This window comes from Ambystoma mexicanum, chromosome 1p (genome assembly GCF_040938575.1).
Source record: "Ambystoma mexicanum isolate Mex_15411 chromosome 1p, UKY_AmexF1_1, whole genome shotgun sequence".
Taxonomy (NCBI): domain Eukaryota; kingdom Metazoa; phylum Chordata; class Amphibia; order Caudata; family Ambystomatidae; genus Ambystoma; species Ambystoma mexicanum.
In genome coordinates, this window is record NC_090921.1 from 859,274,667 (window position 1) to 859,292,460 (window position 17,794).

Consider the following 17,794-nt stretch of genomic DNA (forward strand, 5'->3'; position numbering starts at 1 on the left):
ATTAATCCAACACTAAACGTCTACTGGGCTAGGCCTGTTGCCTTGTGTGTTTATGGAGCACAATTGTGGGGTCTGACCCCATCAGAATCGATCCTGGTTAAAGAAAATAGAATCCTTCAGAATGTTTTAGGGGCCAATAAGAGCACTGCAACCTATCTGCTCCATCAAGAATTAAGAGTGGATTATATAAACAATCTTATTCATTTAAAAAACCGCTATTTCTTGATAAGATGATTGTCTCAAACTGAGCAACATTTAACACATGAGATCCTAGAGGTTCTCAAATCTTTAGGCACCTGCAGCAATATTTCCTGGCTTAACACATTCGGAAAAGCATTTGCTAGTCTTGACTTGTCAGGACTGTATGACGTCCGAGCAAGTTTTCTAGAGCTGGTGCCATATTGGTGCAGCAAAAATACATGGAGCACCGAAGGGATTTGCAAAAAAATAGTAGCCATAATACAGCTGATTGTGGATAACCCGCCTGATTGATTGTGCCTGTAATGTCTCAAATTGCATGTGTTTTACTATATTTATGCTACTCTGTCATGTTTTATAATATGATGTATTTCTTATAGTCTGTACAGCTTTTGTATATTGTCTTTTATGAAGTCCATGTGCTTCAAAATAAAGATGAATTCATTCATTCAGTGTCCATCCTGCTTTCAAGTCTAGTTTTCCTAGAAGTCAGACTGGGACAGTTTTGAGGAATATATGTGTTTAAAAGCCTTCCTAAGGTTCAAGTTTGTTTTCAATAATTGTAAACTCTCTAGGAGGTGTGGCGGGTCAATGGAAGGAGACAGATTCAGATCTTCCATTTGTATTGGTTGTTCTTTATTCAAAAGAGAAAACACCTTGCTCTCCCTAATCAATGGGGTTTCCCTACCTAATGACCCAAAGTTGTGGTGAGCCCTGTGTTATTGTTTCTTTAACCCACATTATCAGGGTGCCCCAGCCTTGGTGAGAACTAAAACAAGCAAAGCTTGCCTGACGCTTTAATATTATATGGTAACAAGGCGAAAGAAGACACTTCTTCACATGCGCCATATGTTTTATTTACAATGCCGTCGTTTACACGTGTTTCGGCCTAGGGGCCTTTTTCAAAACCGGACATCCACTAAACATGCAAACCCAATCAAGCATCTAAATCTTGCTATTGGGTATAATTAGTGCTGATGGAAAGTTCAGCCCCTGGTTAATCCTTATATGGTTCTCAAATCCAGTATCTAAGGTCTCCTCACAGCCACGATCCTAGTTAGAATCGGCAGATATAATATTATATGGTGCTTCAATGAAGTGGCAGTCAATCCTATTTTAACAACCTCAAAATTCAGTTTATAAGTAACATAAAGTTCACACTACTGAATAAAGCAATACCAGAGAAGCCCCAAGCGTGCAAGTGCCGGTCACGGATCTCCCTCTTCTACTGCAAGAAACACCATCCATGCGAGTCTAAACACAGCTATTCCATCTTCATCATTAACAAATACATATTGTTCCACTAGAAGATGGAGGTTGACATCTAACTCCCCAATCCATTAGTAAGAACGTGCTTGCTTAGCACACGCAGAGACAAAGTTCATTTGTTTTTACATTCTGTCACTTTGAGTGTGTGTTATAACTTCTCAAGAAACGGAGACACCCAGGATTAGGTTAGGATTGAAGAGGAATGTAACTCACATCACATTTGAAGAATAAATGTGCACTACAAGTAATTAAAGTGTGTTGGATCGTGAATAATGCAGCACTTACTACTATTTGCCGAGTATAATTAGACAAGCCACGACATTGACAATGAGCTCTCCATTATGTGATTACTGACTATTTTGTTCAGCGTGCTGCATATTAATTTATGCTATCATTGTGTGCATTATCAGGCTATTGGTTTTTAATAAATGTATTCCCCTTGCAGCCTGGGAGCCTTTGTTTGAAATCTGGCTTGGGAATACATTAATTCCATGTTGTTGTCTTAAACTTAACTGCTACTGACTCGTGAATTTCCGATAATTAACATGGTGGCACATCTGGCAGCAAGCACAGTAAACCTCCTACCTGCAAATTAACTGAAGAAGTATTAGAAGAGCCATTATGGCTGTCTGTTTAACTGTAGAGGTTACAATTGTATGTAATGCCACACAACAAAAACGTGGTTATTCTCTGTTTTTTTCAAAGCCAGACATATTATCTGTGCAAAAGCTTGCTATAGTAGATACATCAATGTTTTCACGACATGCTCAATTGCCAAGATCACTCTTTGTACGACAACCTTATTCTTGTTTTAATTTCTCTGAACGCCAACTATCGCGCATGCAAGATGGTCTCTTTTGAATATCAGTAAAGCACTGTTGCTTGCATTAAACTAAGCTGCTGTTTTCGTACTGATAAGAAATGGCAGATGTTTGTCTAACTAAAGTGATGCAACTGCTGCACGCTTCTCCCAAGCAATCTTTCAAACCCATTACAGTAGCCTGTAAAAAATAAAAAAATAAAAATAAAAACAATGATTTGGAAGCATTTTTGTACTTCACGATTACATTACATGCTAAGGTCACAATGTTCCAGGAAAAGACACATTGAGTGGAAACATGATCAAGGTGCTGTCACGCATTATCATGGGTGTCCTATAATTCTAACATGGCGCTGCCAAAAAAACTATTTTAGTTCATGTCATGGGCCAATGAAAGGTAGTGTATGCATTGTAGGCAGCTGATCGTTAGGTGCTGGAAACCTTGATCGTATATTATTTGAACACAATACAATTATACTAAGTATCCACACATAAAGTGGCAACCATAGACAAAAGACAATTTCTAAAAAATGTTTGTACCGAACAGCATAAATAACAATACTTGCAAAGCCAATACAATGGAGCAGAAACGTGCAAGAACACCATGCGCAAGCAGCATCAAAGCAAAGCAAGCGCTCAATAGCAACATTTGACAACTTGCTCACAAAAACAGTTGAAATACCTTTTCCAATAAAGAAAACAGAACAATAGAGCTCTTAGCATGATGCACACTTTCTGAATATTAGAGTAGATGCATTAGGTGGGGTAGACAAAAATAACTGTTACATGCAACATTCTACAACTTCCCCCAAACTGACCCAATAACCATACACTCAGCATCCATTTTGCTAATTTTAAAGGAGGTTACATGCTTCTCCTCAGTATTGCAGGTCTCCCGCTTTAGCCAATGTTCTCGGGTGGAGGGAGGAGAATGTTGCAGTGATTTTATGGGCCCAAATGTATTAGTCAGCATTTGGGCATTCACCATGATGCAGCATGCTCCCATTGAAAAGACTTAAAGAGAAAAGAATGCATGCTACACATGGGTGGGCAAAATATCAGTGCAACAAATCTGTTGTTGATCAAAAAGTGTCTTTGGTTGATGGATCTTTCTGTGGTTCCTGGTTAAAGCGGTAGGCCACCCTTGAAGCTGTGGTGAAACCAGACTCTCTGGCTCCTGCAAACCACATTAGTGTACCTTATGAATGCAGTACTCCTACCGGAGTGGCCTACTGTAAACACACAGTCCCAGACATGACAGCTCACTATCATTGATACTGAAGGTGAGAGCTGGTTTCAGTTTGGCGCAGTTACATATGAAAGGTTGTTGGGTTTCCTGTTGCCTTTGTTAACCTTGGCAGCACGACCACGTGTGAGCCTGTTCAAGTGCCATCTAATTGGTATGTTAACTCCTGCCACTAGCTTCAGGGCCCAACAACAGGGCAGGGTGGATCCATGGAGCATTTGCTAGTTAATTAGGCTGGCCATGGTAGGGGAAGTTTGGCCCTCCCCTTTCCAGGAGATGACATAGTGCACCGCTGATGTCACATTCCAACAAAATCCCAGTGTACACAAGTCTATTATTGTTTTCGTTTATTTATGACGTTCCAAAACCCACGGGCATCATGGTGCCAACACACACACACAAACGACATAAGAGGACGGGACAGTCGGGGAACAGAATAGGAAAAGAAGCAGAGGGAGAATAACGGGGTCAAAGAGGACCAAGGAAGAGAGTTATGAAAACAACAGTGTTTTCAGGCTAACACGAGAGAATTTTTTGATCTTTCTGTTGTGTAAGTTGAAGTGTAAAGGTGTTCCAAAGGTTTGCCCTGGTTGCAGGAAATATTCCACTATTTCCTTTTGAAGAAACCTTATGAAAAGAATCACAAGGTTAGTCCTCCTGATTGAATATTCTTTGACACTCAGTTCTGGCATTAGGCTCATTTTTTTTAATACTACTAACAATGTGGGTTACATGATGGATGTCCCCTTTTTTTTAAATTTTGACTTCAACAACTGCACTTCTATACTAGAGTTATCTGGAGGAATAAAACACTATAGACTGTGGACATTTTTGGTCCCAACAATGCTGTTAGGCTTTACATTACATGTTGGACGAAGAAATTGTTTTCCAATACTTTCAATCTATCATGTTAGGGTTTAGAAAAACTGTTTTTTTTTCAATTATTTTGTTGTAATAATGCACATACATCTCTTTCTAGAAATTTGATTTGCCCCTGATGAAGAGTGTTGCATCACTCAAAACAAATCAGCGTCACAGTTCACCTATGTTTGTATGCTAAAAGACATGCTAATGGCAACATTAGAGCATAATATCTTTCTATTCGAAAATACATTTTTTAAACAAAAACAAGGTGTTGCAATGGGGGTCAAATACGCTCCAGTCTTGGCAAATCGGATCATGGGGATGTTTGAAGAACAGAATATCTACCAAACTAATGCATATAAAACTAAAGTTATAAAATGGACCCATTTTAAAGACAATGGGCCTCATTCCGAGTATGGCGGTAAGGGATTGCGGCCACCGCTAACGAGAGCTGTGGCGGTAATCCCTTACCGCCATACTCCGAGTTCCCTTTGAGCCATGGAGGTTTTAACACCTGCTTTTAGCAGGTGTTAAAAACCATGGCGCTAAGGGACCTTGATGTTAATTACGCCACCGTAATTTACGGTGGCGTAATTAACGCCTTCCCCACTCCCATTATGCCCTATGGGGCAAGAATGGGAATGGGGAAGGGTAAATGGGGATTGGGGAATTACCGCCCCGCCAACCTTGGAATGGGGCGGTAATTCCGCCATCCACCAAGGCGCTGCCGGTCCGGGTACGGCGTCAACCAAGGCGTTAATAGCGCCATTGGTTAGCGCCGTACTCGGAATGAGGCCCAATGTTTTTTTAATATGGAATGGAACACCGGAGAAACTAGAAGATTTCAGACAACTAGCAAACAACAATCGATATGGACTGGAGTTCATTGGAACAGGCAGTAAAATAGAAATTAACTTCCTAGATCTAACAATTTTTGTGTTGGGATACCGTTTGAAAACCAAAATCTACAGAAAGGAAGCGGAAGTAAACTTTACCTTATTTGCCACCAGCTGCCATCATGACCCAGTTATTCAAAACATTTCAAAAGGAGAATTCATACGAGCACGGAGGAATTGTGGAAATACGGCGGACTTCAATTCAGAATGTGACCTACTAATCACCAAGGTTTACTGCCCGAGGCTACTCAAAAAAATGGATTCAAATAGCACGAAATAAAGCACAAAAGACAAGTAGACTTCAGACTTTAACTCAAAGGGAAAGAGTCAAGAAAGAAGACACCAAAGTACAATGTATTATCACATATTGTGCGCACAACTGTGCAATTAGACAAATCCTAAGAAAGAACTGGTACCTATTGAAATTTGATCTACACATAGGTACATACATCACTGATCACTCCACCTTAATCTACAGAAAAGCAAAAACACTTAAAACTAGCCTACGTCCCTCATTACTACCCGAGGAAAAGAAACAGCACACAATACATGGTTACAACAAACAAATTCTGGGTTTAGGAAGTGTGGGACTTGTTCAATGTGCCAATATGCAACAGCAAGTACAAACATGTACAAGGATAAAAATAGAATCAAGATTTCGATAAAACAGCAAATTATTAGTAGCACTAAATTTGTCATCTACGCTATTATATGTACTCGCAAACTGATCTACATAGGAAGCACCATTCGTGAATTACAAATTAGAATCAGAGAACACCTGTCTGCAATCGGCAGCCAGGGCAAGAATTTGCCACTATCAGACCATTGTCAAAACAAGCACCAATTCCACGATAAGAAGGACATCAAATTTAATGGTTTAAAGAGGATAACACTTGGTCGAAGGGGAGAAGAGGCAAAACTGATATGCCATTTCCAGACAGTGGAACAAGGTTTAAACTCCGATAATGAAATGGTGTAATTTCTGTAAAATTGTTAAGTTACAGTTTCCTAAATGAAACAATACCACATAACCTACACCATATTTGTACTCTCCTAGTGACAATGAACAAACATTTTGGAATATTTATATGTAAAACATGTTTTATATATTCGACAATAATTTACTTAGGAAACTTTGATCTCAAGTTACACAAATGAAATGTCCAAAAGTGCATATACTCTAATGTCAATGACACAGGTGACAAAGGTGGCAGATAAGCAGGCACCAACTTGGCATGACTTTCTCTAATCAAGCACGATGTACTAGGCATACTGCGGTCAACAATTAAACAAACATGCAAAGGATTGGCGATGTACTCGGGAACTGCTTTAGATAAATAAACAAAACGGGTCAGCAAAAAATTGCTTTGAATATGGTAACAAGCAATTAGGGATACATTATACTAATTGTAGTAATTCATAATATTTGGAGTACATAGAAGGAGGTAAATCAATATTCAACCTCAAAATCACAAGCACCTGAGTAAAATAATAAAAACTGGTAAACAAAGTCTTTTATATCATTTGCACAACATCCAAAGATTAGAGATTGGGCTGTTTCAATAACCAACCCCAAAACCACGGCGAATCTGGCCCAAAACATGGCCGATGCCAGGGACAGCTTGCGAAAGCGAGATAGGACTACCACTCGTGAGTGTCCATAGTAAAAATACAAAAATGACTTCAGCGCGAGGTGGAGCTGGCAGTCCAGTGCACCCAACGCGTGAAGCAAGAAAACTACTCTTTGAAGGTAAGCCCTGGGGTCCCAAGAAGCCCACCTGCTCTGGGAGCCAATCAGACAACGAGGCATAATTTTGACAGCCAAATCGCGTACCATACTATTTTAATTGACTGAAGCATTATCAAGCTCGCACCTACAAATGTTAATTCTGGTTACTAGGTAACCGCGCATGTAGTTGTAAAGATCGCACAAAAATAATAAATGACAATATTTGGCATTTTAACGCGAAAACGACCAAAAATAGGTATAAAATAAACCACTCGAATATAGTGACAGCCACACGTTATTCTTAATAGTGTCTGATAGGAGCCTTTGTTTATTTTCTGACTAGGCGCCATTATGACCCATGACATACTCAAACCGAAATTTATGCAGCTCATCTGATCGAAGAAGAAGGGTAACAGCTTCTGCAAAAAGAAATGCATATACTCAAAGACAGTTAAAGGTAAAACTAATACAGCAAAATTCAAGAGGACATTATATAAGCTTAAATATATGATAATTGAGTGCACAAATGGGCGGTTCATATATACATACATAGATATAATAAAGAGAATAAGACAAATTTGAAACAAAATACTGATACACAATGTCTCACATCTAGAAGAGTCACAATGATAAAATGTGAAATAATGCTCAAACATTTTATTTTGTTTTTCTTTTTGTTCTCTCCCCCTCCCTACTTTTTCTTTGTTGTGACTCTCTGCAAACCCTTATAACCCACCCTAATCCCCCATCATGATTCTCGGTCCTTTTTTCATATGTGTGGAACATATTGGGTTTATTTAATGGTTTGCTTATATTTATTTAAATTGCTTTTATGTTATTGCATTGTTCATGCAAATGAATTGTACTGAATGAGTACAATGTTTTGGATATAACATGTGGCACTCTTTTGTTCGAAAAATAATAGAATATCCCTGATTTGAAAAAGGCACAGCTGAGTGCCAAAACATGTGGCATCATAAGGGCAACAAAAAATAAATAATTCAAACACAATACCATATTTGGTATTTTGGATTCATTTATTCCTATCCAGGGGATACAAATTACTTCAAACAAATGTGTTTGTGGCGCAGTAAAACGTGCAGGAGACACACAAACCTGTTTATATTCTAATTAATGGAGTTGAGGAACTCAAGGTCTCTGTTTTGTCCAACACGTATGCGGCACGTCTTAAAGGACAAATCAGAAAATCTTTGGTCGCGGGGTATACTAAAATTGATATCAACAAAAAAATCCTCATGTGAGAAATTTGTCTGCCTCTGGATATCATCAACCGCGCGGCCCCAGATCACCATGCAATGGCAGAGTATCTTGAAAACAGGGAGGAAGAAGCTAACAACCTGTTCACACCCAAGGGAGGTAATGCTCACGCATTCGGGACTAACCCCCCCGAAACGAGAAGACTTAAGATATAAATTCATTGAATTGGAAAGAGCATCACGGAGAGAAATAGACAAGTATTGTGAGATCATCTCATTGAAGAATTACCTTGCAAAAGAACAAATTCCAAGAGGACTAAGGATCCTCATATTTCCAGACTTTAGCAAAGATGAAGACAAAGACCTGGCTGAAGATTGGGGAAAAAAACCTGAACAAATGTTCCAAACAAATGTTAGAAATGCTAATAGAACATGCTGATCGTGAATACAAACGAATAACAGAACAAATAGAAACAATTAAGAAAGAAATAACAGAAGCAAAAGCATTGGATGTAACCATGGAACATATTTTTCAAAAGATGTGCTTAATCTTGACAGAATACCAGGATGACATAAAAGTGTGAAAACTGAGAACATTTTACAGAGACGAGAGAAATTACAATGAAGACAGAGTTTATACATTCCAGGAAGAATATAACAAATTCACTAAACCAATATCGAGAAAAAGTACTCCCAATACCTCATCAGCAAGCTCAGAGGGAAAGGAAGAAACAGACGGACAAGAGGATGCATCAGAAGACGTTAATAAGAAGAAAACAGGCTGTGGATTTCTCAATCAAATAAGACGCTTTAAGAAAGGAAATAGAAACACAACACCAAAACAAGTCCATTTTCAACTGAACAAACAACCAGATAAGCAACAACCTTTGTGCAGAGGAGAGGAAGGAGGGGATCAGGTAGACACAGGAAACCCAGATGCTCTAAAGGACTATCGATATTCAACAAGAGCAGGTGCCCGAGAAGCAGCCAAGAAGAACAAATAAATAATTGATGAATCTGTCAGATAAAACTTTAATAAATGAACAATTCAGCCTTCTCAATAGGGGCATTTTCTTTTGCCCCTGCATCACATTTTGAGACAATACAAGTACATATTGATCTTTTCAAATTTGTTAGAAAACATAAACTAAAAAAGTTCTATTCTACGCAATTTGGGAAAACGAGAAAATCCAAACCTAACCCAACCAAACCAAATCAGTGACATAAATATTGAAGAACTGGGAAATACTCATAACACAGTTAAAGGTAAAACTAACACAGTAAATTCAAGAGGAAATTATGTAAGCTCAAATACATGATAATATAGGACACAAATGGCCGGTTCAAATATACATACATAGATATAATAAAGAGAATAAGACGATTTTGGAACAAGATACTGATACAAGATGTTTCACATCTAGAAAAGTCACAATGTGTTGGATATACAATGTCCCACTCTTTTGTTGTAAAAATAATAGAATAACCCTGATTTGAAAAAGGCACAGCTAAGTGCTGAAACACATGTCATCATAAGGGTAACAAAAAATAAATAATTGAAACACAATACCACATTTGGCATTTTGGATTAATTTATTCCTATACAGGGGGATAAAAATTACTTCAAACAGATGCGTTTGTGGTGCAGTAAAAGGTGCAGGAGACACACAAACCTGTTTATAGTTTATAATTAGTTATTGAATTGCATAGCAGACATTTCTGTACTTTGTCGACCCTCATAGTTAGTACTTTAAAAGTACTATGTTTCCAACCAGTGTACTGTGCAATTTGCTCAATTCCTGTGTTTCTTTGTATATTCATTTGGTTTGTGGGAAATAAAATAAATTCTATGTTATGGTACGATCTTTTTCGGTGGTTGATTTCTATAGGAGGATTTTTTTTGTAATGCAAGCTCCTGGCCTGAGGCTCTTTACTTCTGGGGTGGCTGGCTTTCGTGTTCAGGCCCCTTAAAAAAATAAGAAAAATAAGAACAGGAGTGCCACAAGTATAACACTTTCAGCACTGACCCTAAATAAGAAAGAATAGGAATACCAAATAATGCGTCTTTCGGGGATTCTATACAATAATTGCTAGGCTCATTAAATGTTTATTTCAGGCACACTTCAGGGGGTAAGTCACTGATTTAGTCTTTTCATAAACGCTTCACTCAGCCTTTCATCCTTCTGAGGTCGATAAATGAGTACCAACACAGGTTGGGTGATATTGGGTGTATATTTTGTCCATATAAAGCACTTAAGCGTAAGTGCTATATAATAACACATCATTATCATTTGGTCATGGACGTCTGCTTGCATACACAGTAATTTTGTAATATGGGCCTACACACACTGATCTTAATGATACATATGGTGATCCATTCTTGTATGAAATGTACATCACATAGTGATATCGTAACTATATTTTTCATAGTGTACAATGCTATGTGATGCCACTTCCTGTTTTGTCAAGGGTGAAAAGTCGTGTTCCATCGCTACTCGCGATATCACTTTGGGTCGTGGTCAAATGGCATCACTTCCTGTGATTTCATCAGGGGTCAAGGGTCGTGTGGTGTAACTTCTGCTACATCCCTTACTGTTGTTGTATTCTAATTGTTTTTTTATTGTTGCATTTTAGCAGTATTCATTTATCTTTTTGCTTGTTGCAGAATTGTGGGGCAGTTAGATACCTGGTGGTGTATTCTAACTGTTGATAGTTTTGAAGTTGTTGAGGGTAATTGCAGGGTTTCCTTAGAAAAACTATATATTGCCGTTTTCTGGCTTTTGTTAGATACCAGTTGGCGTATTCTAACTGTTTATTGTTTCTCACTGTTAGATAGCTTTTACTTATTCTATTGGGTTATGGATTTTAAGGTTATTGAAGACAATTTGTAGATGTTCATACTGAGATTAGTGAATACTCCTCAATCGCTGCTGTAGATAGGGAGAGATTGAGCACAAGCATCAGGGTACCGAACAATAGTCTGCTAGACACAAAGCAATTGCACATGAGTAGCACTGTCAAACGCCACTACCATCATCACCCTCCACAACACACGGGTCATTGCAAGCAACACACATCCACAAACAAGCATGGCACGTGCAACAGACATTTGCATGTATGTCAAAGGCACTGTGGGAACATCAGAAGGGGGGCTGAACCTTACATGCATCAAGGGACCTACACATCAGATGCACACACACCACTGGACAGTCATGCATCTGGCCATGTCTACCTCCTGTCACAGAGCACTCATTGGCAACTGTGCCGAATCAGTCAATCATGCATTGAGATGGATATGTGTCATGCATCCATGGCTATTCCAAGTCACACACTCACCACTCAGACACACGCACATGTACACAGTGCACATCCATGAGGGTGACATAAGCATCCATTTGTCACATCACAAACATGGCTCGAGTACAGACACAGGCATGCAAACATGTGTGCATTGTCACATGCTGGTGCTCATCATGCATTGCAACACAGACACCAGTGACGTGGAACATGCTTGACTGGACTCACATACAGCACGGTCACGTCCCTGCACACAGACGTCCATACATGGTGCATGCCAGACATTCGGCCGAGGTGCACACTCCTGCCACACCTCAACATGCAGTACGCTGGACAAGAACACATGGACACTTACCACTCGACTCCAGATGGGTCTGCAACTGGAGGACCTGGTAGTGAATCACTGGGTGTGTACGCTCCAGGACCTCCATCTGGATGCTGCTCAACTGGTCCCGGGGCCCCAATTCTCCACGAGCCAGAGATGCCGGGCCTTGCTGTGGGTCCTGGACCTGAAGTCCTCCCAGCGCTTCAGGACACGTTGGTAGTCGCGGGATGCCACCCCCACCATCTTGATGGCATCCATGATGTCCGACCAGATCCTCCTCCGTCCTTCCTTGGTGAGGCACGATGACAAGAAGCGGGCATCCTAATGCCCCAGGACTTGTTCCACCAGGATGCCAACTTCATCAGCCCTCTGCCTCTCTGACTGGGGGTTGCCACTAGCCCCAGATGGTGGGGCTGGGCTGTGAAGCGATGGTACAGCAGTCAGGAGTCTTCTGTATCAGCAGAGGTGGTCGCAGCAAGACGACTTCTGGCAATGTTTTCTGTGCAGGCACCAAATAGCAGGGCAGGTTGGCAGCAGGCTGGTTGGCAGCAGCGGATGGCTCGTAGGAGGCTGCTGAGTGGTTTGGGGGGCAGGTAAATGGCCTTCTGGACAGGAGTGTGGTCTTCTGCGTGTAGTCACATGGCCAGCTTGATGCAGAGTGACTCCACACGTGAAAAACAGTGCGTTAGTGTGAAATACGAGGAAAGGCCCTTAGCGCATAAGCACATAAGTTACGTGATGCACGTGGGCATTGTCTTCGGCATGGGTTAAAGGTCCCTGCGGGACAGCAGTTCACTGTACGTGCTTTTTGTGGAGACTGATGCGTGTGTTTCTTCTTGTGTGTTCAAACACGACATCTTCACAGTGCTTAGAGTTTGTAGTTCTTGTTAGTTGCGGGGGAGTTGCCTACGCGCTAGTGTTTTTCTTTTCCATGCAAGGCAGACAGTCAGTAGCACACGCTTATTTTTCCCACTGTGGTTCCCCCTGTGTGTCGCGTACCCTGTTTTCGAGGTAAGAGTAGCCTGTGTGTTCCACTGCCGGAGGTTTATTCCATGCACGTGGGCTACTGGGGGTTGCGTGCATGTTTGTTTTGTTTACTTGGGGTGCCTGAGTGTTGCGTGACCCGTCTTTATTCACCAAGGGTCACATACAGCCGGCAGGAAAACCTGGCAACAGCACCCAGCAGCCAATCACTCAATCGAGGCTTTCCGTCCTCATGCCAATTTCTATTCTCATTGGCCAGTCCACCATCGCCACTGCCCCTACTGACCAGAGTGGCATTAGCCACTTATGGTCCGCACAACTGGCCAACAGGAGGAATAGTGCTTCTGCGCAAGAGGCTGGGACCCTAGACATGGCTGCGGCCTCCGGCCCGGCAAGGAAGAAGCCTTTCAAAAAGGAGGAACTGGACTTCCTTGTGGCTACGTGTCGGCACACCACCATGATATGCTGGTGGGCTCAGGTTGCCATACTATGCCTGCCCAGTGTCAGGTCCATTGGCAGCGCATTGCGGAAAGTGTAAGTGCCATGGGATTTGAGAGGCGCACAGCTCATGATTGCTACAAGCATTGGACTGATCTCCAACGCTGTGCAAAACTTAAGCGGGCCTCTAATTACACCTTGACTTTGGTGACTGGCAGTGGCCCACCACCAGAGGACAATGATCTCACTTTGCATGAGGAAACTGATGCAGAGTTCAGCAAACAGTGACAAATCGAGGGAGTGGGAGGGATGCCGTATTATGTCCAGCCATTTGTGTGTTTTGCTTGTGTGATGTGCTGTGATTTACTGCCAGTTCAGGCTATGTATTGTATGTATTAATGAGTGCCATGTGTGACACATGCAATGCTTGACTGATGAGTGCTTGTTGTGATGTAGTCTGCATGCAGGCCATGTGCTGCACATGTGGGCAGTCTTCATCCCCACACTTGCACCCTACGTACATGCAAGTCACCTGGCAGCCTCTTCTGTCCATGTACAAGCTCACTGACATGTTTGCATATAGCTTGTGGTGTAGTTCCACCCAACACTTGGCCTATGTCTTCACATGACTGACGGCTATGTGAGGTCACCCTGCAAGTTGCTCCTCCTCACGGGCATGCTTCCTTGCCTCTCCACCACCCTGCACCTCACTGTCTCCATGGAACTGGTGATTTCCATGCTGGACTACTGCAATGGCCTGTTCCCCTTTCCTGTGTACATGCACACTTCCCTGCGCACCCCTGCCATGCCTGTACTTTGGGGTACATCCTTAGTCCTTGATGCAGGGTGTCTCACTTGGACCGTGCAGATGGCGCAGGCTCAGAGTGGACATGAGTGTTCATTCATGGACCATTGCATTCCCTGCAATCCCCTATGGGGCCATGGCAGGCTACTCTTTGTACCACATTTCCGGTATTGTATCCGTCTCATTGTATTTGGTCATCCATATCATGCTCACTCAGGGTCACTTCCTCATCATGCACATGTTTAGGGTGTCCTTGTCTGTCGAGCAGAGGCCTCCCTCTGTTACAGCCACCCTGCCTCTAGGCAACTGGTGTTGTGGCTTCTGCCTGTATAGATGTACTTGTGATGGTTCCTTATGTGTACTGCTTTCTGTCCCCCTCTCATCTGCTGTAGTCTCAGTTGACTGAGATGATGCAATTGTCTGCAACTTCACAGTACTGTGGTCAGCCATTCAGAGCCATGCACTGTCTCCCTGCCATTCCCAGGGGTGGGGGGTCCAGTGCATCCCCACAACCCAGTGCCAACACTTTGCACATGATTACTGCACTTGCCCTTACAGTTCTATTGATAGTTGAGGACGTACACATGTGCTGCATTGCACCCACGCACTTCTGAGCCATTTTTCACCCATCAACATTCCTATTCACTTGTGTGATGTCAAAGTGACCTGGCATCTATCTATCGATGTGGCTCCCTTCACTGGGCCACATTACGAGTTTGGAGGCAGCCATGGTGCTTTTAGCGCTTGTTACATGCATTTTACATTTGACATGGACAGTTCTATTTGACTTACTGCTGTGGCTATTTGTGAATTGTGCCACGGCTATGCTACGTGCCATCTCTTTGTTGCCATATGCCATTTTTGTCTAGGATCTATGCCTACCAGTAGGTTGTGTGTGATGCAGGTGATATGCAACATGCCGTACATGTGTGGCCTTCACATTTGACACGCATATATGTCTGCTTTCAGGGTTCCGTTCCATTTCATTACCACTGCATGCATGCTGGAGTTTGTGTCATGTGTGACATGGCTGCTTCATGTGTTGGCTGTCAATATTGTGTTGTCTATGTGTGTGGTATGTGCTGCTGACATGTGTGTGTGATACTGGAAATGCAGCAGAGGGACAGGGCCTCCATATCCTTGTCCTTTACTGCTTTTTATCAGCTGTTCTGTCATGTTTTCCATGCAGGAGTTCATGTCGGACACTTGGTGGTGCAGCTCTTTATTTTGGTTTGATGTGCAGACCCATGGGATACCCTTATGGCACCCATGGGTGGGGGGTACAACCCTGTGCCCCTAGTATAAGTTTTTGGGCACCTGTGTGTGGCCCACAGAGCAGGGTATGGGCTGGTGGCAGCTCCATGCTGAATTCGACAGGTGCTCTGAGTATCCTCCATTTTGGGATATGCAAGCCCTGCCATTGGAATCAGTTGATTCCTGATAGGAAACAAGATGGCCCCTGTGGCCTCTTGCTTTCTATTGCATGTTACCTTGTTTTCCCAAATTCTGGGAATCCCTGACTCTGTCCCTTCCCTGTTGGGTGGAAGTTCCATATATGGCATTGTTGTGAAGTCCAGGCCAGACTGGCTGGAACCTTCCCAGTGACTGTATGTTGCGGGTACACCCTGTGGGTGGCACCTGGGTGAATGGAGTTTGTGACGAATACACATTCTGTGTTGTGGATGTCTAGTATTTGGTGTTTGACATAATGACTGAGACAGCCCTTCTCGAAACTGGTATGGATGCATTGTGGAGTGTTGAATGGCTGGACACTTGTCCCAATACACATAACTTGTTGTGAGTGTCTGGAGAGAAGTGAATGGCCTAAATGCACTATGCACCTGATTGGCTGCCTGCCTGCATGAATGCCCTTCTGACCAATTGAGTGTGACCCAGCAGAATGAATGGGAGATCAACTAGTATATCTGGGGGCCTCTCACTGCTAGAATTCATGTTCAGAAGCTGAAGTCCAAACTACGAAGAGTAACTGGAGTGAAACTGAAGCTTGACCTTGAAGGCCTGCTGGAAGAGAATAATTGATGTTGCCTTTCTTCATCAATCTGAAAGCTGCTGTGTCTCCAAGGACTGACTCAGAGAGGACCTGTTAAGGCGCCCTCTTCCCGAGCTATGAGAGACCATCGTGCACCAGCTGATCTTTGACAAAGCTCCATGGTAGACAGACCTATGACAGGCTGCTGACCGGAGACAGGGAGTGCCGCCGAATCCCAAAGAGAAGCGCCTCAACTGTTGTCTGCCACTGTCGATGATTGCTGTCACAGACCGGAGTCGCCATGCTCCCGTTGCCTAAGAACCTTCGATTCACGGATGCGCTCATCTGCACCGCCGCCCACCTTATCCCGCAGCAGAAGTCCAGACCGACGACGCGCCAACGAGCATCCACCAGTGGGTTTCCCGCCACCCAAAGACCACAGAGATGCCGACGACTCGACGCCCTTGCCGGGCCACAGTTGTTCAAACTCTTTGCAGCCCTGAACTATCGACACAGAGGTTCCCCGCACGCCTCTTCCTTGCAGGACTTTTGCACTTCCCCATCGACGAGCACCGCTAGGAAAGAAGCTGCCGCTTCACTGTCGCAGTTCACCCTGTTCTCCTTTGGACTCCCTGATGAGGAACGCTAAAATGACAGGTACTTTGGGGTTGCAGAACTATTGGAACATCTCTTGTGAAAAAAATATATGGACTGGGCTTGTGATATATCTTTATTCTACAGGTTACCCAGGTGGGGGGATCTCCACACAGAACTGTGTCTCGGTATAAGGGCCAGTATTCTGCCACTTGTTCTTTTCAACTGCTTTCCTCTTCTTGATTTGTATGCCATTTAACCATGCAGTTGATGCACTTTAAAGAGATCTAATAGTAATTGTGGTACCATGTAGAACTGTATATTTGCCATTATAGATAACTGAGTACAAAGTGAGTTATCATGATATTGAACATAACCTTGAATATTAATTATATAAAGACTGTGTTTTAACTAATACAGTGTGCAAACATTCCTTTGTGGGTGCTTGGGGACTACACTGTACTTAAGAACAAGCCTGCATCACCTCCTGAGAAGCTAGGCCTTGATTGTTCGTCCATTGCTACAATAGAGAATCTTGGCTGGGGTCCTCTGTGCCTCTCCTCTACCATATAGAGAGCAGAAGTACAGACACCCTCCTCCGGTCTTTACAGTGTGCTAATGTGTTTTTTTTAATTTTATTAAAGGTGATGAGGCATCGGAAGCCGAGGAGGAGGAGATGGCAGACAGGGTGGCGTGTTCAGGTCAACAACCATGCACCAGTTCTGGTCGTGGGGGTGGCAAGCCGCAAACATCCATTGGTGCTCCAGGCCATCCTGTTCAGGCCTGACTCTGGGTATGGCTCAGAGGATCTCTTTGACTCTGATGTTGAATCGGATGCTCATAAATCTGTGCCGTCAAAGGTGGGTGATTCTGCAGTGGACGCTGTTCTGTCCGCCACACCTGCAGTGGGGGTTGAACCCTCAAGGGGCCAGTCAGTGTTGGAATGTCCACCTGTGGTGGTTACGGGTGCAGGGTCATGCTCCACACCAGTTGCTCCTGTTACTGGGGCAGCAGATTGATGGAGGAATGCAGTCCTGCAGCCACAGGCAGTGCCAGTACAGCAAGGACCACGTCTCCTTGGGACCAACAGGTGTGGTGTCCAGCAACGCGGTGGCCGTGCGC